This window comes from Tamandua tetradactyla, chromosome 9 (assembly GCF_023851605.1).
Source record: "Tamandua tetradactyla isolate mTamTet1 chromosome 9, mTamTet1.pri, whole genome shotgun sequence".
Classification (NCBI taxonomy): Eukaryota; Metazoa; Chordata; class Mammalia; order Pilosa; family Myrmecophagidae; genus Tamandua; species Tamandua tetradactyla.
In genome coordinates, this window is record NC_135335.1 from 47,965,669 (window position 1) to 47,985,507 (window position 19,839).

Below are 19,839 nucleotides of genomic sequence, written 5' to 3' on the forward strand. Positions count from 1 at the left end.
AATTCCTTTAATATGCTTTTAGATTTGGTTAGTTAATATTTTGAAGATGTTTTCCCTTAAATTCATGAGGAATATTATTCTGTATTTTTCTTTCCTTGAGATATCTTTATCTGGCTTTGATATCATGCTAATGCTGACCTCATATGCATTGAAGAGTGCTTCAATATCTTCAAATTTTTGGAAAAGAGTGAGCAGTATTTGTATTAATTTTTCTTTGATTCTTTGGTAAAATTTTCCAATAAAGTCATTTGGTGATGGGATTTTTTTCCTGGAGGTTTATGATTATTGATACAATCTTATTATTTGTTATTTTTCTGTTGAGATGTATATCTCCTAGAGTCAGTTTAGGTCATTTCTGTGTTAATAGAAGGGTGTTCATTTTATCAAGGTTATCTAATTTGTGGGAAGACAGTTATTTATGTGATACTTTTAATATGTATGGAATCAGAAGTAATGTCCATGCTTTTATTTCCAATGTTCTCTCTTTCTCTTTGTCACTCTAGCTAAAATGTTGTTGATTTTATTGAGCTTCATAATAATCAAATGTTTGCTTGATTGATTCTGAGTTTACAAATTCTCTACTGCATTTATCTCTTCTAATATTATTTATTTTCTTCCTTCTTTTCACTTTGGAGTAGTTTGCTGTTCTTTTACTACTTCCTCCATGTGTGCAATTAGGTGTCTGATTGAGCTCTTTACCTTTGATGTATTCATCCTGGGTTGTAAATTTCCTGCTGATCACTGACATTGCTGTATCCAATTTATGATAGTTTGCGTTCACTGCAATTATCTCATGATGTTTACTGTTTTTCCCTATTGTATTTCTACCTATTGATCTTTTAAGAAAGTTTCCTTATCTTCCAAATATTTGCAGTTTTCCCCAATTCCCTCTCTGTTATTAGTTTCTAGCTTCTTGTTATTGTGTCCAGAGAGACTGTTTTTATATAATTTCAATCTTTTAAAGTTCACTGAGATTTGTTTTGTATCTGTGTAGCCTTGTTAAAGCTGCTGGAATTCAAACTGAAACATGTAGAACAATAAATTATGTGTCTTTTTGTTATGCTAATATTCTAGCATATATGTTCATATAAAAGAAGTAGAAAAACAGGAAAAAACATACTTTAGAAGTTTGACTTACATAAACTCTCCCTTTCAAATGCCATTTAAAACTGACATCAAAATATAGGAAAGTAATATACATTAATATTTGCATCAAAGGAAAAAAATTGAGCCCTGAAAATTGAGCATACAAAGGCAAGAAAAATTTTAAGAATTTATATTTGGGTAGTGTAGTATTACATATATTATGATTTGTTACAGAAGGGCTAGTTACAATAAAACTGAGATTGCAATAGGGTAGGTATGGATGTACATTGACGTTCTTTGGAGTGTCCAATTTCCAGAATATCTTAAATCCATACATTTTAATTGTGTACTCTATACAGAAAGAACTGCCCCTCTTAAGGACAGGCAAAAAACTATTTGGAAAAGCAAAAAAAAAAAAAGCATAAAAAAAACCATGACAGCATGATTTAGAGAATGTTCCAAGAAGCAAAACTCAAGACTCAGCCACTCCTCTATAATTGTGCAGAATATTAGGACAAAAAATGATGGTTTTCTCTCTACTAACATGATGGCAAGTGAAGGCATGTTTCTTTTATTCATTTGTAATTGAAAATTACCCTTGCTTCTCATTTGGGAAAATGAGAACCTTGAAGTTTGCAATTATTTAGCCTATGTGTTTATGAAAGATTATGCAATGCCATCATCAACCCCCCTTTCTTTATGTGTTTTTGTTTGCATATTCATATTAATGGATATAAGTTCAAAGATATGGAGGAGAAATAAAGATGTTACAATACAGAAACTCAGGGAATTCATTATTAGTGATTCTGCTCTGCAAGAAATGTGAAAATAAGTTTTAGAGGGAAGGATTATAAGGTAGGCCAGAAGTTTGAATTTACATAAGGAATGGCCTAGTCCTAGAGAAGGAATAAATGGTGGTAACTTTTTATCTTTCTTATTCCTAATTTACAAAATAGATAAACCTGAAACCCAGTGAGTCTGCCATTTAATTTATTGCATTGGTTGTCTTAGCATTCAATGGATTCCGTGATGTTTTCTGCCCTGGTTTGCCAGCTGCCAGAATGCAACACACCAGAGATGAATTGGCTTTTAATAAAAGGGGATTTATTTAGTTAAAAATGTACAGTTCTTCAGAGGAAAGGCAACTAACTTTCAACTGAGGTTCTTTCTTACATGGGAAGGCACAGGATGATCTCTGCTGGCCTTCTTTCCAGGCCTCTAGGTTGCAACAATTTTCCCTGGGGTGATTCCTTCCTGCATCTCCACAGGCCTGGGCTGAGCTGCAAGTGCCTAGTTGAGGTATGCTGAGCTGCTTGGGCTGTGCTATGTTGAGCTCTCTCATTTAAGCATCCAGTCAATTAAATCAAACATCATTCATTGCAGCAGGCATGCCTCCTAGCTGACTGCAGATGTAATCAATGACAGATGTGCTTCACATGCCATTGGCTCATGTCTACAGCAACAGAACTAGGTACCTTGACCTGACCAAGGTGACACCTGGACTTAACTACCACACTTTCTAACATTTTTCCTCCTTGAAATACTTCAATGAGATCTGAAGTAAGCAAATTTTAAGGAAAAATCATTTTGATTGTATGATTTCTGAGAATGTTTTGTGAAATATTTTGACTATGTGACTGTTTTAGTTTGTTAAAGCTGTTGGAGTGCAATAAACAAGAAATGGAACGGCTTTTAAAAAGGGAATATATTATGTTGCAAGTTTACATTTATAAGGATATTAAAATGACTCAACTAAAGCATCCAAAGAAAAATACCTTGATAGAAGAAAGGCCAATGCATCCAGAGCACCTCTGTCAGCTGAGAAGGTACAGGACAACAACTGCCAGCTTTCACCTCAGACTTCTTCAAACAGCTTTCCCAGGAGTGATTTCTTTTGGCATCTCAAAAGGTCTCTGATTATGTGTACTTAAAGCTTTTATTAAAATGGTTCCCTCTTAAAGGACACCAGTAATCAACCCAAACATGAATGCCTGGAGACATAACTCCATGAAAACCACCTATCCAAAGGGCCCTACCCACCACTGGGTATGTCACATCTCCATGGAAACAACTTAATCAAAATATCCCACCCAGTAATACTTAATCAGGGTTAAAGAATATGGCTTTTCAGGGGAACACAATAGTTTTAAACAAGCATATTCCAACTTCTGGACCCTGAAAAGACATGTTTCAATATACAAAATACACTCATTCTATTACAGCATCATAAATCCTTAAGTCTATTCAATAACAATACATACACAATACAAAGTCAGAGACAGTACAGAATGTCATCAAAGCAGCTGCAGACATTGCCTGTTCTAAGGCAAAATTCTCCTCTGATCTGAGCCTGTAAAATTCAGAACAATTTGTGTGCTGCTGACATACAAAGAAGGGATAGTAATAGGATACATATTTTCAATTCCATAGTGTGAAATTGGAAGGAACACAAGGGTCAAAGATCCTAAACAGCAAGGCAAATTCCATTATGTTTGAAAGTCTGAGAATCATTTATCCTTAGTGCTTTAGAAAATGGCAGGCCCACCCTTTCTGTGGGCCTTTGCAGTTATCTTGCTTCTCCAAATGCTGGGTGAGGATTGAAAGACTGGCATTCACTGGGGGGACCACCCTTTTCCTTGGATCCACCTTCTCCAAATATCACAGCAATACCCAGGATCTGCAATCCCCAGAGTACATGCTCAACCCCTCCAGCACAATGGTGCAATTACCAGGTTCCCCCAATCCCTGGCTTATGTGCGTCAACCTGTGTGAGGCCTGGGGAACTGAAACAGTTTCTGGATACCCAGGTGGAAGCCCTTCCCTCTGCCTTCAGATCAAACTCACCCTCTCCAAGTGAACAGGTGTGTCCACTTTCCTGACCCAAGATTTCCTGACTTCAGATTTTAGCTTCCATAGTTCTGCCTTTGGAATTATTTTTCCTTCGATTTTTTCCTTTTCTGTCCCTTTTAGTCCAAATTGGCAGCGCTTTGGCTTACACATATCCCACAACACTCTTGCAGATTTTCTCTACAATATGCAAGGATCATGCCTATCTGACAATAGGACTTTCACCAACTCCTTTCTGAATATCTCCATCTCAAATCCTAGCTAGTCCTATAATGGCAGTCTGCTTCCATGTTTGTTCTAATCTTCTGATGGGGCAAAACTCTGAGTTCTCACTTTCTGGAAGTCCAGAATTTTCTAGATCATCAATTTCTGCTTTCTTTGTACCCAAGAGTTCAGTTCTCAGTTTATCTCTTTCCTATTATATTTCACTATAAGTTGCAAGAAGAATCCAGGCTGCAGTTTCTATATTTAATTTGTAAATTTATTCAACTAAGTATCACAGACCATGGATTTTAAAGTGTTTCCTCTATCCAGCTTTGCCAGATTCTTTGCCACTTTAAAACAATGATTGCCTTCTTTCCAAATTGTAATTACACCTGCATCATTTCCATCTATGTCCTTATCAGAGGTATCCTTTAGCATCCATATTTCTACCAAATGTCTCTTCAAATCATTCTAGGCCTTCTCGGTTAAAATCCTCACAATTCTTCTAAAATATTCCCCTTATCCATTTAAAGAGCTGTTTCAATATTTTTGGTATTTGCAAACTGTAGCACTTCCCTTCTCTGGCATGAAAATCTGTTTTAGTTTCTTAAAGCTGTCAGAAATGCAATAAACTAGGAAAGGACCCAGAATTCATTATGTTCCAAGTTTCTGCTTCTAAGGCCATTACAATTTTCACAGTAACCTAACCAGAGAAAGATAACGTGATTCAAGGAAGGTCGATGGGTCTGGAACACCTCTGTCTTTTGGGAATGCATATGGCAATATCTGCCAGCTTTTTCACCAAGCTTCTCCAATGGCTTCCCTGGCAGCAGTTTCCTTCTACGTCTCCAAAGGTTTCTGGTTGTATGACTCTAAAGCTTTCTACAAAATGCCTCGCTTTTAAAGGACTCCATTATTCAACCCTACCTTGAAAACATAAAACCAAATCTTCATGGAAATCCCTTATTCAAAAGGTCCCATCCACAATTGGGGAAACAACTTAATCCAAAGGTCCCACCCAGTAATACTGAGTAAGGGTTAAAAACATGACTTTTTTGGAGTACAAAAAGGTTGCAAGTCAGCACTTGCCAAAGTACAAATTGTAAAATATGTTTTTTACTGAAATTCAAATGCATTATATTTTATCTCTTGTTCTGATTAGCAGGTGACCAAGAGAACCTCTTCTGACATCTAACTTTCTTGCAAAAGGGAATTATGAATGAATTTGTCCATTCTGAATGGCATCTCTACACTTCTCAAATATACATTGTGTATCTATAGGCTCTTTTGCCTAATAACCCAAAAGTAAAAATCTAAGTTTCAATTTTCTGCAGTTATGTTTCTTAAATATTTAATTCTACAACCAATAGTATTTAATTTTGGAGAAGGGATGGTATTAGATGATGTTGTGACTAGATGTAGTGAGGCAGTCCTCCAGCAGAGAATGATTTGGCTATTCATTGATAATAAACTGTATCAGCATGTTTATTAAGACAATATGAGTGAACCTTCTTCTAGGGATGTACTGTATGGGACTGCCCAAGTCAATATTCTATAATTCAACATTATTTTTGAAATGTGCTTCCTCTTCCTATTCCTGCTTCCAAATTTTATATCATATTAAAATCCTTTCAAACAATGAGAAATAAATCTCTAACTTTCAACTCTTTGACATAATCACTTAATAACACAGAATAGCTTTATAGAAGGTTTTCATCTATGTTTCTAAAAGTTGAATCATGGGTACTCTGTGTTGGAAACTATGTTAAAATTTAGAACAGTGTGATTTTCATCCCCCAGGTGTTCTTTCAATACACATGAGTGGGCAGAAACTGTTGCTAATGCTGTTGCTTTTTTCCTATACATTTTTTGTTTGTGAACCCCTGGAGAGGAGATGTACTCTATAATGTTGGCTTTGAGCATGATATCAATATTCAAATCATAACTGTTTAATGAAACACTGGCAAAATTGAGGCAGTTAAGTGTGAACTTCATGTACAGAACAGTTTAGATTATGAGGATAAGTCTTAATATTGTCATGTTTTAAATCAGCTGATTTCACTAGAATCTCTAGTCTTTGACTGATAAGTCTTCTTTCATCTCTTTCAAGCTGTTTTCAAAATGTCAGAAAAGCTAAATTCAGGCAAATAAGTTCCCTAAATTTTCTGGTGAATGTGCCCTGAGGTTCCATGATATGAAGCCTGGAAAGAAACCTGTTTTTCCTCATATCTCCATTACTCTCTTCATGAAGAAATTGGACCCTACAATGGATATATCCCCTAGTATTTTTTGAAAGTCATAAGAAAGCTAAACTATGTAAAACCCAGGCTTCTATTTATCCTCCATAAATGTATCTCTCTTCATTCTTCTAGTATTTGGATCTACTCTGTAATTCTCCATAGCATCTCATGAATGAATGGCAAATGGATAACTTCAGTCGTGTACCCAGTTCCCACACTCAGAAGCCTATTATCAACTGTTTAATAACATTTCCTCTGATTTACATGCAAAACACCTCAAAACTAACTTGTCTAAAATCTAACATGTCATCACCATCACATTCACACAGATATCTCATTATTTTATCCACTCTGTGTATGTTTCTACATTTTTTCTTTTTTTTCCCTTTTACAAGGGAACTTTTCCTTTTTTTCTCTTTTACATTCCATGGTCTCTTCTTGCATAATCTATCACACTCACATCCCTTCCTTATGATCCCCTAAACATAATCCTACTGCAAATCTCACACCTCCATATTGAATGAACCTCTGATAGAAAAGTAAATCCTTTGTTTGTAATGACTCTATCCGCACATGTTTTCTAATGGAGTATAGTCATTTAAAAATACTTTACATACCTTTAGCTCATAACGTATATTGTGGAAAAGAATATGTAATGTACATTTATAAAGTCACAAGTTAATACTTTAACATATTTGTCAACAAAATTTCTATATGATATTAGTGTGCCATGGTAATTATCAGTGGGTCATCAGTGATGTCACTACCATTGTCTGTCACATTCTGACCCCAGGTTTTTATGCATCACACACTGTGCTTCTGAGATACCTTTACTGCTTCATATCCTCAGCATATCACAGCAGCACTCCATGTGTCCCATTGCAACAGTCCATTCCTCACTCATCACAATGTCATAGATTTAAAATGAATAATTATTAATGATATCTCTAGATTATGTCAGCTGTTTCATAGCAATTGAGATTGGAGATTGAAGTATGCACCCTGGAAATTTTATTCTTGATATTAATACATGTCCCTGTGGGTGTGAACCTATTATAGGACCTTTTGAAGTTGATATTATTAATTAAGATGCGGACAACTGAATCAGGATGGGTCTTAACCTATATTATTGGAATGCTTATAAACATAATTCTGATAATGCCACAGGTAGAGTGAAAAGAACTATGTCATCAGAAACCAGTAGCCGTGTGTTGGGTGGTAGAAATGAGAGCTCAAGTATCTAAAGGACTGCAGGAAGCCAGCAGCACAATGAAACAGACTCTGGGAAAAATTAAATCCCTCCAAATGCCCTGATTTGGGATATATGGCCTCTGAAAACAATTGAGCTAATAAATGCTTTTTGTTTATGTGAACCCCTTGTGTGGCATTTGTCATAACTGCCTAGCAAACTAAGACGCAGTGTTAGCTCTATGTAAAGACTAACAGGGCTCAGTATATAAGGGTATTACAGCACTGACTTCTTACAGTGAAGGAATACAAAGAGAAGTCAGCAAAGGGAGTAGGCTAAAGGATGAATTAAAGAAGAAACAAGTCACACAATTCCAAGTGTCCTCTCATAGTGCAGTTTCAAGGACATGATTAATAACCCCAGAAACAAGTTCCAACAATATATGTGAAATATTGCCCACCATGGAAAGTGATTAGAGGCAGAATTTCCAGAATTTTATTGGTTTGGGGTCACACAGGCAGACTCTGATAGGTGTATACCAAATTCCAGAATGCTAGGAGAAAAGTAGTTTCATAGCATAAACAATATATTTTGCACAAATAGGTTTAGGTTCTATTAAGAGTTCTCAGAATGGTGGGATTCCTCCAGAAATTCATGTTTTCAGACACAAATCTAGTGATCTGTTAGTTTCTTGACTGTGAAGCAAATTACATGCAATAGAATGGGATAAACAATGGGAATGTAATGGTTTATGCTCTTTCAGGCTAGGGAAAAGTCCAGATCAAGGAATCATCAAGAAATTCTTTGTCCAAAAAAAAACCTGGCACCCTGAGGCTGGCTTCCAGTGATCCTTGGTCCTGGACTCCTGTGTCACATGGCAATGTGCATGGGGCCTTTTTTGGCCACTCTCTTATCTTTCAGTTTCCACTGACCTTTGGCTCTTGCTTCCCATAGTGTTCATTCCACTCATGAAGGACTCCAGTAATAGAACTGAGACTCATCCTCATTAGGTTGGTTAAGAATTTTACTGAAATAACCTCATCTAAAGTTCCTATGACACTGGTTTTTAACCCACAGGAATTGATTTGATTTAAGAACATGTGTTTTTTTCTGGAGTAAATACAGCTCCAAACCAACATAAGTACCAAATTTGTAAATAGGCCTTTTGAAAGAAAGAGGCTAGACTTGCTGTCTTCACTCTTTTATTCACATCCTCCCCAATAAACAGGCTTCAGTATGGTAGATAAAAGGATTCCAGCCAGACTCCAACATAATGAAAACAATTCCTAGCCACCCCACAGCTTTCACCTATAAGTGCACATTTCAGAGAAAGCAAATAAATTCTCACTAATATTAAATTTGGGTCACAGAAGCCAAAAGAAATCCATCTAATTAATCCTTTCATTGAAATCCAGGGTCTCACCTGGTTTGGGACAAGTTTTGAAAGCAGCAAACCTCATTATCTAAAACCAATATTTTACAATAGGAGATGCCTTTTTTTGTAGCCTCCACTCTAAAAGTGACACTAATATTGTGTCCATTTTCTACTGACCAGAATGGTATGGGGGGTAAAATCTGCATCTGCCCTGCTTCTCTCAACTCTCTAAAATATTTGCCTTCAGGTCACATGCATAACTCTCTTCCTTGTACCAATATATGCAGCCCTGCTCTAAATTCCAAATTGTATTTTGTCAGACTTTGCTGAACTCTTAATTGTACCATCACAATTCCTCAAAATTTGTAACTTATCCCAGTCAACCCAGCATTTCCCAAATCAAACCCAATGCAAATGTTGAGGAGAAGGATAATTTATACTTAATAATTTATGTCCAGAGTCAGAGAGACATGTATCAAAATTCTTGCTAAATTAAATGAGTTTTTCTAAATTATTTCATGGTTCAGAATCTCAATTTCTCTATTCATAAAAAGGGGATAATCAGATAATCTTAATTTTATTAGTGTTATGAAAAGTAAGTTGAGTAGTACATGTTGATCTCTTTGTATAGTGCCTGTCACCAGAATAAGTTATTCAATAAGTTAGATATTGTCATTGATGATATTAGTATTACTAGTATCAGCATTATTAAAAGCTTATCTTATTCTCAGTCATTTCCTAAGGTCAAAGATCTTTGTCTCCATTCTTTTCTACCAACACACTGTAATGGCCACCCTCCAAATATTGTCATCTGCTCCCTTTATGCCATATTTGACATCTTAAAATATTCAACCTACTTTGTGAATATACCTTCCTAAATTACCAATAATATATTCTCACCACACTTCCTCTTCAACTTTTATTTTAATGCGGCAGTTCTCCCTCATTCAGCAAACAGCTTCATCTGCTGATTCATGAATAAAATAGATATATTTAAGCATAAAAGTCATCAAGAAACTGACAAAATTATCTGCATGAAAATTTATATTTTTTAGTTTTCTTTGTTCCCTTAAGGTTAATTAAATGTAATTATTACATCTCACCCATATTCCTATGGACCTTATTTCACATAAAAATCTACTTGTCTCATGAGTCACTAAATCACATAGAAAATTTCCTTTGAGTTTATAAAGATCTCAACATCCTCTTGTCTTAAAATAAGTTCTTTTATAGCCAACCCATCCATTCAGCTAATTCCTTATCTCTGAACTCTTCCTCACAGCCTAACTCCTTTTAACAGTGGTCTCTAACTTCTTTCTCTCCAGCACACATAGAAACAATTATATGATTTCATTTTATAGTAGAGTTCCTGATCCTTCTGTGTTTATTTCACACAGGTGCCTCTTTCTATGTTACATATCAGAGTCTAGAAAAACACCAATTCTTAAATTACTTCAACCCTCAGAAGTATCTTCTCACATGTGGTCCTCATTCATTCCATCATTTCTGTAGTCCTTTGTAATATTGTTTTGTTTTCCTTTTCCTTTGCTGGTCATTTCTTCTAAGAACCACCTTATATTCTTCATCTTTGATCCCTATCCAAAAGGTTAGAATGTTTACATTCTGATGCTTAGCCCTATTATCTTTATTTATACATGCACAAATGGGAATCGCATATACTTCTATTGCTTTGACTTCCACTCCCATGCTAGTGCTCACATCCTAAAGGCAGAATAGACTCTTAAACTTCAACAGCCTCCAGCAGATTCAGTTCTTTAAACACAGTGTTTTCAACCTTGAAATCACGTCCTTTCTTCATAAACTTAATTATCCTCCTTTAACCCCAGGTTTGTAATACTGCATTCCTCTATACTAAGCAACTGATAATCGAAAGTATAAACCTATAACCCGGCTTCTGCCTAATTTCCACATCCAGGCATCACTTTCTATTGTCCTCACCTCCCAAATACTGCTCAAAACATTCCATCTGCCCCATTCCCATTTCAGTTTTTCATGCCCTCTGTATTTCTTTTCTGAACCCTATGCCAACCCGTGACCCAAGTCATTCTCCATTCACACGATGGTTGGTATGACATCTTCAAATTGGTAATCATGCTGTTCAACAGTCTTGCTTAAATCATCAAAGTGTACTAAGATATATTTGAAAGTTGTCAACATTTTAAAAGCATTTAACATTTTCCTTAATGCTCTTCTGGCATCCACACATGCTATGCATTGTGCAGGTTTGAAAGTATGTATGTTCCCTGGAAAAGCCATGTTTTAAGCTGAACCCCATCTCAAAAAGGCAGAATAATCCCTATTCAATATTGTATGTTTGAAACTGGTTTTTTGTTTGTTTGTTTTTTGCATGGGCAGGCAGGAGGAATCAAACCTGGGTCTCTGGCATGGCAGGCAAGAGCTCTGCCTGCTGAGCCACCGTTGCTCATCCTCTAGGTTTGAAACTAATTTGAACATCTCCCTGGAGATGCGATTTAATCAAGAGTGGTTGTTAAACTGGATTAGGTGGTGGCATGTCTCCACCCATTTGGGTGGATCTTGATTAGTTTCTGGAGTCCTATAAAAGAGGGAACATTTTGGAGAATGAGAGAGATTCAGAGAGAGCAAAGCAGAATGACATAGCCACAAGAAGCAGAGTTTGCAAGCCAGTGACCTTTGGAAAGGAAGAAGAAAAATGCCTCCCAGGAAGCTTCATGAAACAGGAAGCCAGGAGAAGTTAGTAGATGCTGCTATGTTCCCCCATGTGCCTCTGCAGATGAGGAACTGTGACTGTGTTCTACATGTGCCCTTCCACTTGAGAGAGAAACCCTGAATTTCCTCGGCCTTCTTGAACCAAGGTATCTTTCCCTGGATGCCTTAGATTGGGCATTTCTATAGACTTGTTTTAATTGGGACATTTTCTTGGCCTTAGAACTGTTAACTAGCAACTTATTAAATTCCTGTTTTTAAAAACCTTTCTATTTCTGGTATATTGCATTCTGGCAGCTAGCAAGCTAGAACAAGCATATACTACAAATTCAAATCCTTCCTCCAGAGTTATTTTAATAGATAGAACAAAAGATATTGGTTACTGATGAATATTCTATTTACTTTGATTGTAAGGAAACATTTCAGAAGGACTTGCTTCTATTCCATGAATGAATAGGGGCTAGATGGAAAATGTGGTAGAAAAGTAATCCTAAGAAAGTCTAGATTTATATAGAAACAAAACACACCAATTATTAGTAAATTAAATGCTTCTTAATGAAGTCATGTAAACATAAAATGGATACATCAATCTCCAAATATTTTCAAAATCCAATGCAGAATGAAGGCATTTTTTTCTATGCCAGAATTGAAATTACTGCTTTCTTGGCAGAGTGCAACTGTGTGGATCTTCATGAGGGCAGCATGGAATCTGCATATGCATACAGAGGATGATATACCTCATATCAGCACAAATAAAACAGGAAAATATATAAGATATTTTAAGCTTACAGTTTGTAGAAAGTGTATTGGGTTTTCTTTGCCTAAGCCTCCTGCTCATGTTTTCTCCCTTGTCTCTTCATCTCTGTGCCCTGTGAGTGTGGCTTGTAGGATTCTAAACTTAAGCTCAATCAGTGGGCAATACCTTTAGGAAACCACTCTTTGAAAATAGAATAAGACCAGAGAGGTTGTTTTCTGGCTAAGTCCTTGCAAGACCTCACTTATTCCCCTTCCCCTTCCTGACCTAGGTAAGCAATGACTCTCCAATATTGCTTACCTCAAGTTGTTTCATCATAGTATTATGTCTCATAGTGCAGTCATGCCAGTCACCCTCAGCTTAATTATTCTATAGTAAAAGAAGTCCCCATAATCTGAGTTATTTAAAAAGACAGAGTTTATTTTTCTACTTCTGTTACATGCCTAGAGTGGGGTGGCTGTAAGATACAGGCTGATGAAGATCTAGGGTACATTTCCTCTCTTACAGAGGTAAAACGAGAAGGTAGAAGACCACTTGATTTTCAACTAGTTAAACGTCATTCATGAATATATGATTTGTTTATTTCTCATAATATTGGGAGATTTTGAATTTCTAATCCAGGCAAAGCAGCATCTGTATTCACTGTAGTCATGGCTAATGAGAATGAAGGGGATAACTGTTGGGGAGCATGCAGTGACTAGTGCAGAGGTGCTCACAAGCCACAAACTGGAATTAATGGGCAGAGCCAAACCAATGTGAAAGATGGAAGAGAGGGTATAAAATAACACAAAAATGCTCTCCAGGAGAAGAAAGGTTCATTAGTTCTGTAGTCAGGGGGGAATTTGGGGAGATGGTGTTCCTATGTGCCTGTACAAGATGTAAAACAGAGCATAAGCCCCAAACAGAACGTTAGAGAATGATAATAACGCTGGAAACAATGAGTTTGTGATTTTGTCATGAAACATGTCAAAAGAGTATCCATAATCTCTTGCTTTTGTGATATTTTTATTGTTCCATTTCCCAGTCATATATGGAGATATATGGATATTCAAAAGCTCGTTCGAAATTCATCAAATGATACTGGGGGGGGGCCAATGTACTTAGGGGCACTCATTTTAAACTCCTCCCAACTGGAGTTCATGGGGCTGATTGTGATGACCTGGGAAAAACACAAGAGTAAAATGGTGCCAAGGAATAAAATCCTGACCAATATGTAAACGTAAAATGCAATCTTGCATTGAAAATTGAAAAATTATTTCAACCCCTAACTACCATTGTCTGGAAGATTGCTTTAGAGAGAAATATCATGAAATTGGCTACAATCAAGTGCTGGCATATAAACCAATGGGCCTTAACCTGCATCCAGTGAGGGAAAGGAAGATGTAATGGTAGAGAAGAAAGAAATTTCCCAAGATTAGAAATATAGTCCATCATTAAGATTATTATTCCCATCACCAAATCACTGGAGGTCATTCTGTCAGTTCTTGATCATTGGTATTTATTTTCAGAGCCAATGGATTCTGCATGGGAGCATGAAGTATAGACTAAATTTATTGTGCAACTGAAAATCAATATTCTCCAGTTACCATCACTTCCCTCTTAGAAATATGTTCTTCAAGCTTTTCTATCATTAAGAAGTTTCCAAAAGTTGAATGTTTAATTTTTAAAGAGGTCTTAGAACATATGAATCTCTAGCAACACTCATATATTTTTCCACAAGTCTATGAACAGGTGTTACTATTTTTTTATGGGGCAGAATCGTTGATGGTTTATCCAAATTCAGACCCAAATTAGGGAGAAATTGTGAATTTGAATCTGGCAACACTGATAAGTAAATAATGCATTTAAATATCATTTTATATGAATAAAGTAATTAGTTACATTATTCAAATGATCCATAATTATCTTCTCTCCATTTCATACATTGCAATTTTATTGTACAAGGCTGGTACTTTATTTTACTGTTATGCTTGCAATGAATTCTTATTTATTTATGCCAATTAAGTCTATAGGCCAATATCAGATAAGAATGAATATTCAGAGATCTTGCTAAAATGTAGAATGGAATTGAAATATAATACTCAAGAAACTGCCTCATGAGAAGTTGGATTTAATTAAAACACAATTTGATATTCAAATGTCAATGCAGACTCATTTCTTTTTTTAATGTAATTTTATTGAGATATATTCACACACATTACAATCCATTCAAAGTATACAATCATTGGCTCACATGTATCATAACATAGTTGTGCATTCAGAAACATAATCAATTTTAGAATGCTCACACAATCAAGAAAAAGAAATAAAAGGGAAAAATAAGGCCCCCAATATTCCACTCCCCTTAGCCAGTGTCTCTTATTGACACTTAAAATTGCGCTTGACCCAATTTTAAGTCTTAAAATAAAGACAAGTTAAGAAAGACAGTGAAGTATTTTCAGAGGATAGATAAATGGAACAAATAAAACATCCAGAAGTATAACCATATAAACATGGGCAAACAAATTTATTTTTGGCTATACAGTTATACAATCATTATCAAAGATCAGGGCTACTAGATTGCAGTTCAATGATTTCTTTTCCTTTTTTTTTGTAAGGGCAGGTATCAGGAATCAAGTCTGGGTCTCTGGCCTGGAAGGTGAGTGTTCAACGATTTCTGTATTTCCTTCTGGTTATTTAAATACGGTAGAAACTAAAAAGAAATATTTATATAAGGGTCAATAGTCATAACCATTTGTCAAATCCAAATTTTTTAGTTACACATTTTCTGTCACATTATATCATTCTGTTAATATTCAGGCATATCTTGGCAATGACTATTTTAACTTCTTTGTGCTGGAGAGGGGTGTTGACCTTATTGTGTAGAGGAATGAAGCTGGTTGATGCTCTTGGAGAAACTTTTCTCTGGGCTTCAGGATTTATCTAACAGAGGATCAATCTGGAGGCCTTAATTTTCAGAAAGAAAATAAACTTATCAAGGAAAACTTTTATAGAATGTTGAATAGAGCTTAAGACATTCCTTAGGGTTTTTGGGAATACTGCTGTTTGGGTCTTGTCCTATTGTGGTATTTGTAATCTGGGTGAAGCTTGCATTGGAAAATCTCCAGAATGACTTCTCAATTCTATCTGAATCTTTTAGCCACTGAAACTGAATTTTGTTCCAATTCCTTCCTCCCTTTGGTTAAGAAGACATTCTCGATCCCACAATGCAAGGAGCAGGCTCAACACTTGCAGTCATGTACCATGTTGCCAGGAAAAATTACAACACTGGGAGGTATGTCCCATGTTGAGGAGAGGGTAGTGAATTTTTTGCAGAGTTGGCCTAGAGAGAGTGACCACATGTGAGTTACAAAACACTTTCTCTGGGGGTGAATCTTAGGCTAGTTGTAAGCAGGCTTAACTTTGCCATTGAAGAAAAAAGTTTCATATAGGCAAGTTGCAAGATTCAGGACTTGGCTTATGAAATTGGGTGCCCCTAATACTGAGAGAATATTAAATATCCCATCAATGGGAAGGTTTAACAGTTCCACATTTTCCCCCATTACCTGAAGGAGACTTTGCAAGTACTTTTTAAAAAATTTTCTCCAAAAATACTCTGGAATGTATCATGTTTTTACATTATCCTTTAGAGTATAATGAGATTTCATTCCATATTCTACTTTTACCATAATTAGATTATTTAAATAAACAGGCTACACAGGTTAAATTAGACATGGGCTGCATAAATTTTAAATCTTGCACCAAATAAATGTCTCCTTTTATCTCACACAGAAATTGAAGGTATAAAATGCAGAAATATCATCCTTTACCTAAACATACTTACCTCTGGAGGGGCTGTACCATTCTACTTTTTTGCTAAACAGATTCATTTAATTAATACCTCTAATTTTATTCTTATCCATTCTTCAGGTTCTTTAAGTTTGCTATATACAGTAACTATGCCATTCCGAGTTTCAAAACTCTAAATGTTAGTTTCATGATTCAGATACACAAAATTGCAGGACACTATCATCTTATACACAAACAGCACAGTGTCTCAGAATTTAGAAATCACATTCAAAACTCAGGAATGGGTGTGACTGCTGCAAGAACTTCAAACTAGGAGCTTTTACAGTAAGCCTTATTGAACACTCTGTGCTCGATCATTGACTGCTCAACCTCTATGCACTTTGTATCCCCTGATAACCTATGTTCTCTAAATTAATTTTCACAGTTTGTTCACTATAGCTGGTTTATATCAGTGACACCATACAATATTTTCCCTATTGTAGTTGGCTTATTTGACTTAATAAAGATCATAGAGGTTTATTCACCAAATTGCATGCCACACAATGTCATTCCTTCCTGCAGCCAGAAAATATTCCATTGTATGTATATACCATAGTTTGTCTTTCCATTTAATAGACTAGATCATCCATTGCAGATCAATAGTAATGTCACTATAAAGTTTAGTGCAAAAATGTCTATTCATGTCCCTGCTTTTAGATCTTCCAAATATATACCTAATAACAGGGTTGCAGGATCATATGGAACCCTATACTTAGCCACCTGTGGAACCACCATGCTTACCTCCGGGGGGGGGGGGGGCTGCACCATTCTATTTCCCTAACAACACTGAATGGGTATCATGAAGTTCCATAAAAATCAGGTGCTGCCATCACCTAAATTTAACACCAACAATCACCATCAGTGAGGATTCAGCTAAATCATATAAGGAGTCATCAGGGACTGGTATGGGGACTAGGACCCCAACCCCCACTTTACTAGTCCAGCTCATGCCTCAAAGTTAGTCCTACTTCCTACATAACTTTCACAGTAAAACAGTTGAAATCCTGAAGAATATTGCTTTCTGACTGAAAATTTATTCAGGTTCCTGACATGCTTGCTTTCATTGCACACTCAAGGAACAAACAGAATATACTCACCTAAATCCTTCCGCATTCAGGAAGGAGAGATCAGTGAGATGGTCATCGCAGTCAATATATTTTGTGGGAGGGAGGCAGTCAGATTCTGAGACACAAGTTTGTGATTTTCTGTTCTCATATCTCCCAATAGAACTGCAATTATCTTTTCCACATGTGGCCAAAGTGAGTCCAGCCTTGGAGAGCTGAGAATTTTTCTGGAACACTTTTTCTTAGTTGATAATTATAGATTAAACAATTATAAGATCATAGTTATCATCTCCAGAAGGACCTTAGGAGTGTTTGGAAGGTAGTTCTTTTTCCATATTCCCTGGATGGAAGAAATGAACTCACACTGAGGAAACAGGAAATGCTAAAGTCATACCATTGAGGAACTGGCAGCACAGCTTGTGTCTCACTCGTGCTCTTCACCTTGAGACATTTTTCTTTATCGAATCAGGTTTTTTCCTAATATTCTCTCCATGTAGTTGCACTATCATTGAAGCTATGAGCAGAGAAAATGGGCTCAAACAAAGTAACTGGGAAGGATTTTCAAAAGGATATCAATAAAAAGAACATGATGACAGTAATTTACATTGCAAATAATTGGAATTATTTTTAAAGCTTAATGCCAATTAATTTTTGGAGCCTAGATGATGTGGAGGTTTCCTAGCAACATAAACTTAAAGAATATTTTCCACCTAGTCATGTTAGATACTCTAAACAGACAAATATCCATATAAATATATGTTTAAGTGTCTCACACATAAAAGTAACAGGATCAAAAGGGCAAATGGGAAGAATCTATAATTCCTGAAATATCAGACAGATCAGTGCAACTTATACATTTGAGAATACTGAATAGATATAACAGTCCTCTATAATTACTTTATTAAGTGATTTTCTGTAATGAATATTGTTGCTTTGGAATTGATTAAACACTATAAAATATGAGTTCATATTAATCATTTATTTATATGCTCTGTAAACAAATCCACATTTGATGCATATTCACCATCTAACCCTTTTTACAGAGCAGTGATTGTGGAAAGCCCATAGTATGCACACACACATACACATGCATTTACACTCATTTTAATGGCTCCATATGCTCAAGTTTTCTAGAGATTATGTCATGTGATGAATAAAATATAATAGGCATTAGACAGGCCTCAGGACATGTGCATGGTGGGTTTCTGAGTATCATGGAATTTCTGATTTGTACATGTCATTTTGAAGAATCACTGAGCAGCACTGAGGAACAGATGCTTTAAGGAGACAGGGTATTGTCCTATCTCTAGCCTAGCTTATATACATTGGCATGAAAACAGGTTTTTGCATGAAGTAACAAATACTGGTTTTTGGGCTTCTTTTTTTTTCCTGCATGGGCAGGGTCCTGGTCTACAGCTGGGCAGGTGAGAACTCTGCCACTGAACCACTGCTGCCTGCCCACCAATACTGTTTTGATACCAGATTCTGACAACTGACTATTTGCTAGAGTTGTAGAATTCTTTGGGAAACTTAGACAGGGTGAGTGAGTCATGTTCAATCATAACACACAACCCAAATATCCATGGGGCAAACCCATGAAATGTTCTTCCTTTTTATTGCTGATCCACTGTAGGTAGCAGCTCCCTGATGTCCACACTTAGGCTGTAGACAGTCCTCATCATTTGTCTTTTGTTCAGTTCATGGAAGCTGGGAAATATGAAAACATACACAAAGTCAGAAGCAGTGAGAATTTCTGTTTCAGATACACTCCATGCAATACTAAGAAAACAATTTGCCTGTTCTTTAAGCAATTAGTCAGGAGTGAAAAGAGGATTTTGTCAATTGTGGAAATCAGTACAATGAAGTTGGGTAGCAGTATATGCTCACACATTTAACACTGATACTATTGAAATTATAGTCAAGTTCCAATATACCCAGACAGTAGCTCTTAGTTTGTGTATAGCCAAGTTAAGAATAGACAGCTTCTTACAGAAAATAAGATGGATTGTTTTCTTGCATTCCTGGTGAGTGGGTAGCAGATCAGTAATGCTTCAATGAAGAAAGAAAGAGAAACTATACATGTAGGAAGGCAGTATTATGATATCTTTAAGATACTGAAAGAGAAAAACTGCCAATCAAGAGTTCTATATCTGGTAAAACTGTACTTCAAAAATAAGAGAGAGTTTAAAATATTTATAGATAAACAGACAATGATGCATTTTATAAAGAAGAGACCTGCTCTATAAGAAATAATAAAGGGAGCACTACAGGCAGATAGGAAAAGATGAGAGAGAGAGAGATTTGGAGGGGAGTATAATAATGAACTATATCAGTTTGCATAACTAATAGAGCAGAAAGAGAATAAAACTATAAGATATGGTATATAAAAATCCAAAACACAGAGTAGTTGAAGAAAGTCCTGTCTTTACAGTAATAACATTAAATGTTACTGTGTTAAACTCACGATCAAAAGACTTAGATTGACAGAATGGATTGAAAAAAAACAGAATCTTTCTATATACTCTCTTCCAGAGACATTAGAACCA

The 19,839-nt window shown here is 36.0% G+C and overlaps 1 long non-coding RNA gene across 4 annotated transcripts in view; it reads right to left on the bottom strand.

The window, feature by feature from the left end:
• Positions 1–14,598: 14,598 nt before the first annotated feature.
• LOC143647096 (uncharacterized) overlaps positions 14,599–19,839 on the bottom strand; it is a 190,719-nt gene continuing 185,478 nt past the window's right edge. For all 4 annotated transcript variants that reach the window (XR_013157844.1, XR_013157839.1, XR_013157841.1 and 1 more), the window contains 2 exons: positions 17,327–19,000; positions 14,599–15,093 (listed from right to left, as the gene is read on the bottom strand). This is a non-coding gene — a long non-coding RNA (uncharacterized LOC143647096). The remainder of the gene's footprint in view (positions 15,094–17,326; positions 19,001–19,839) is intronic.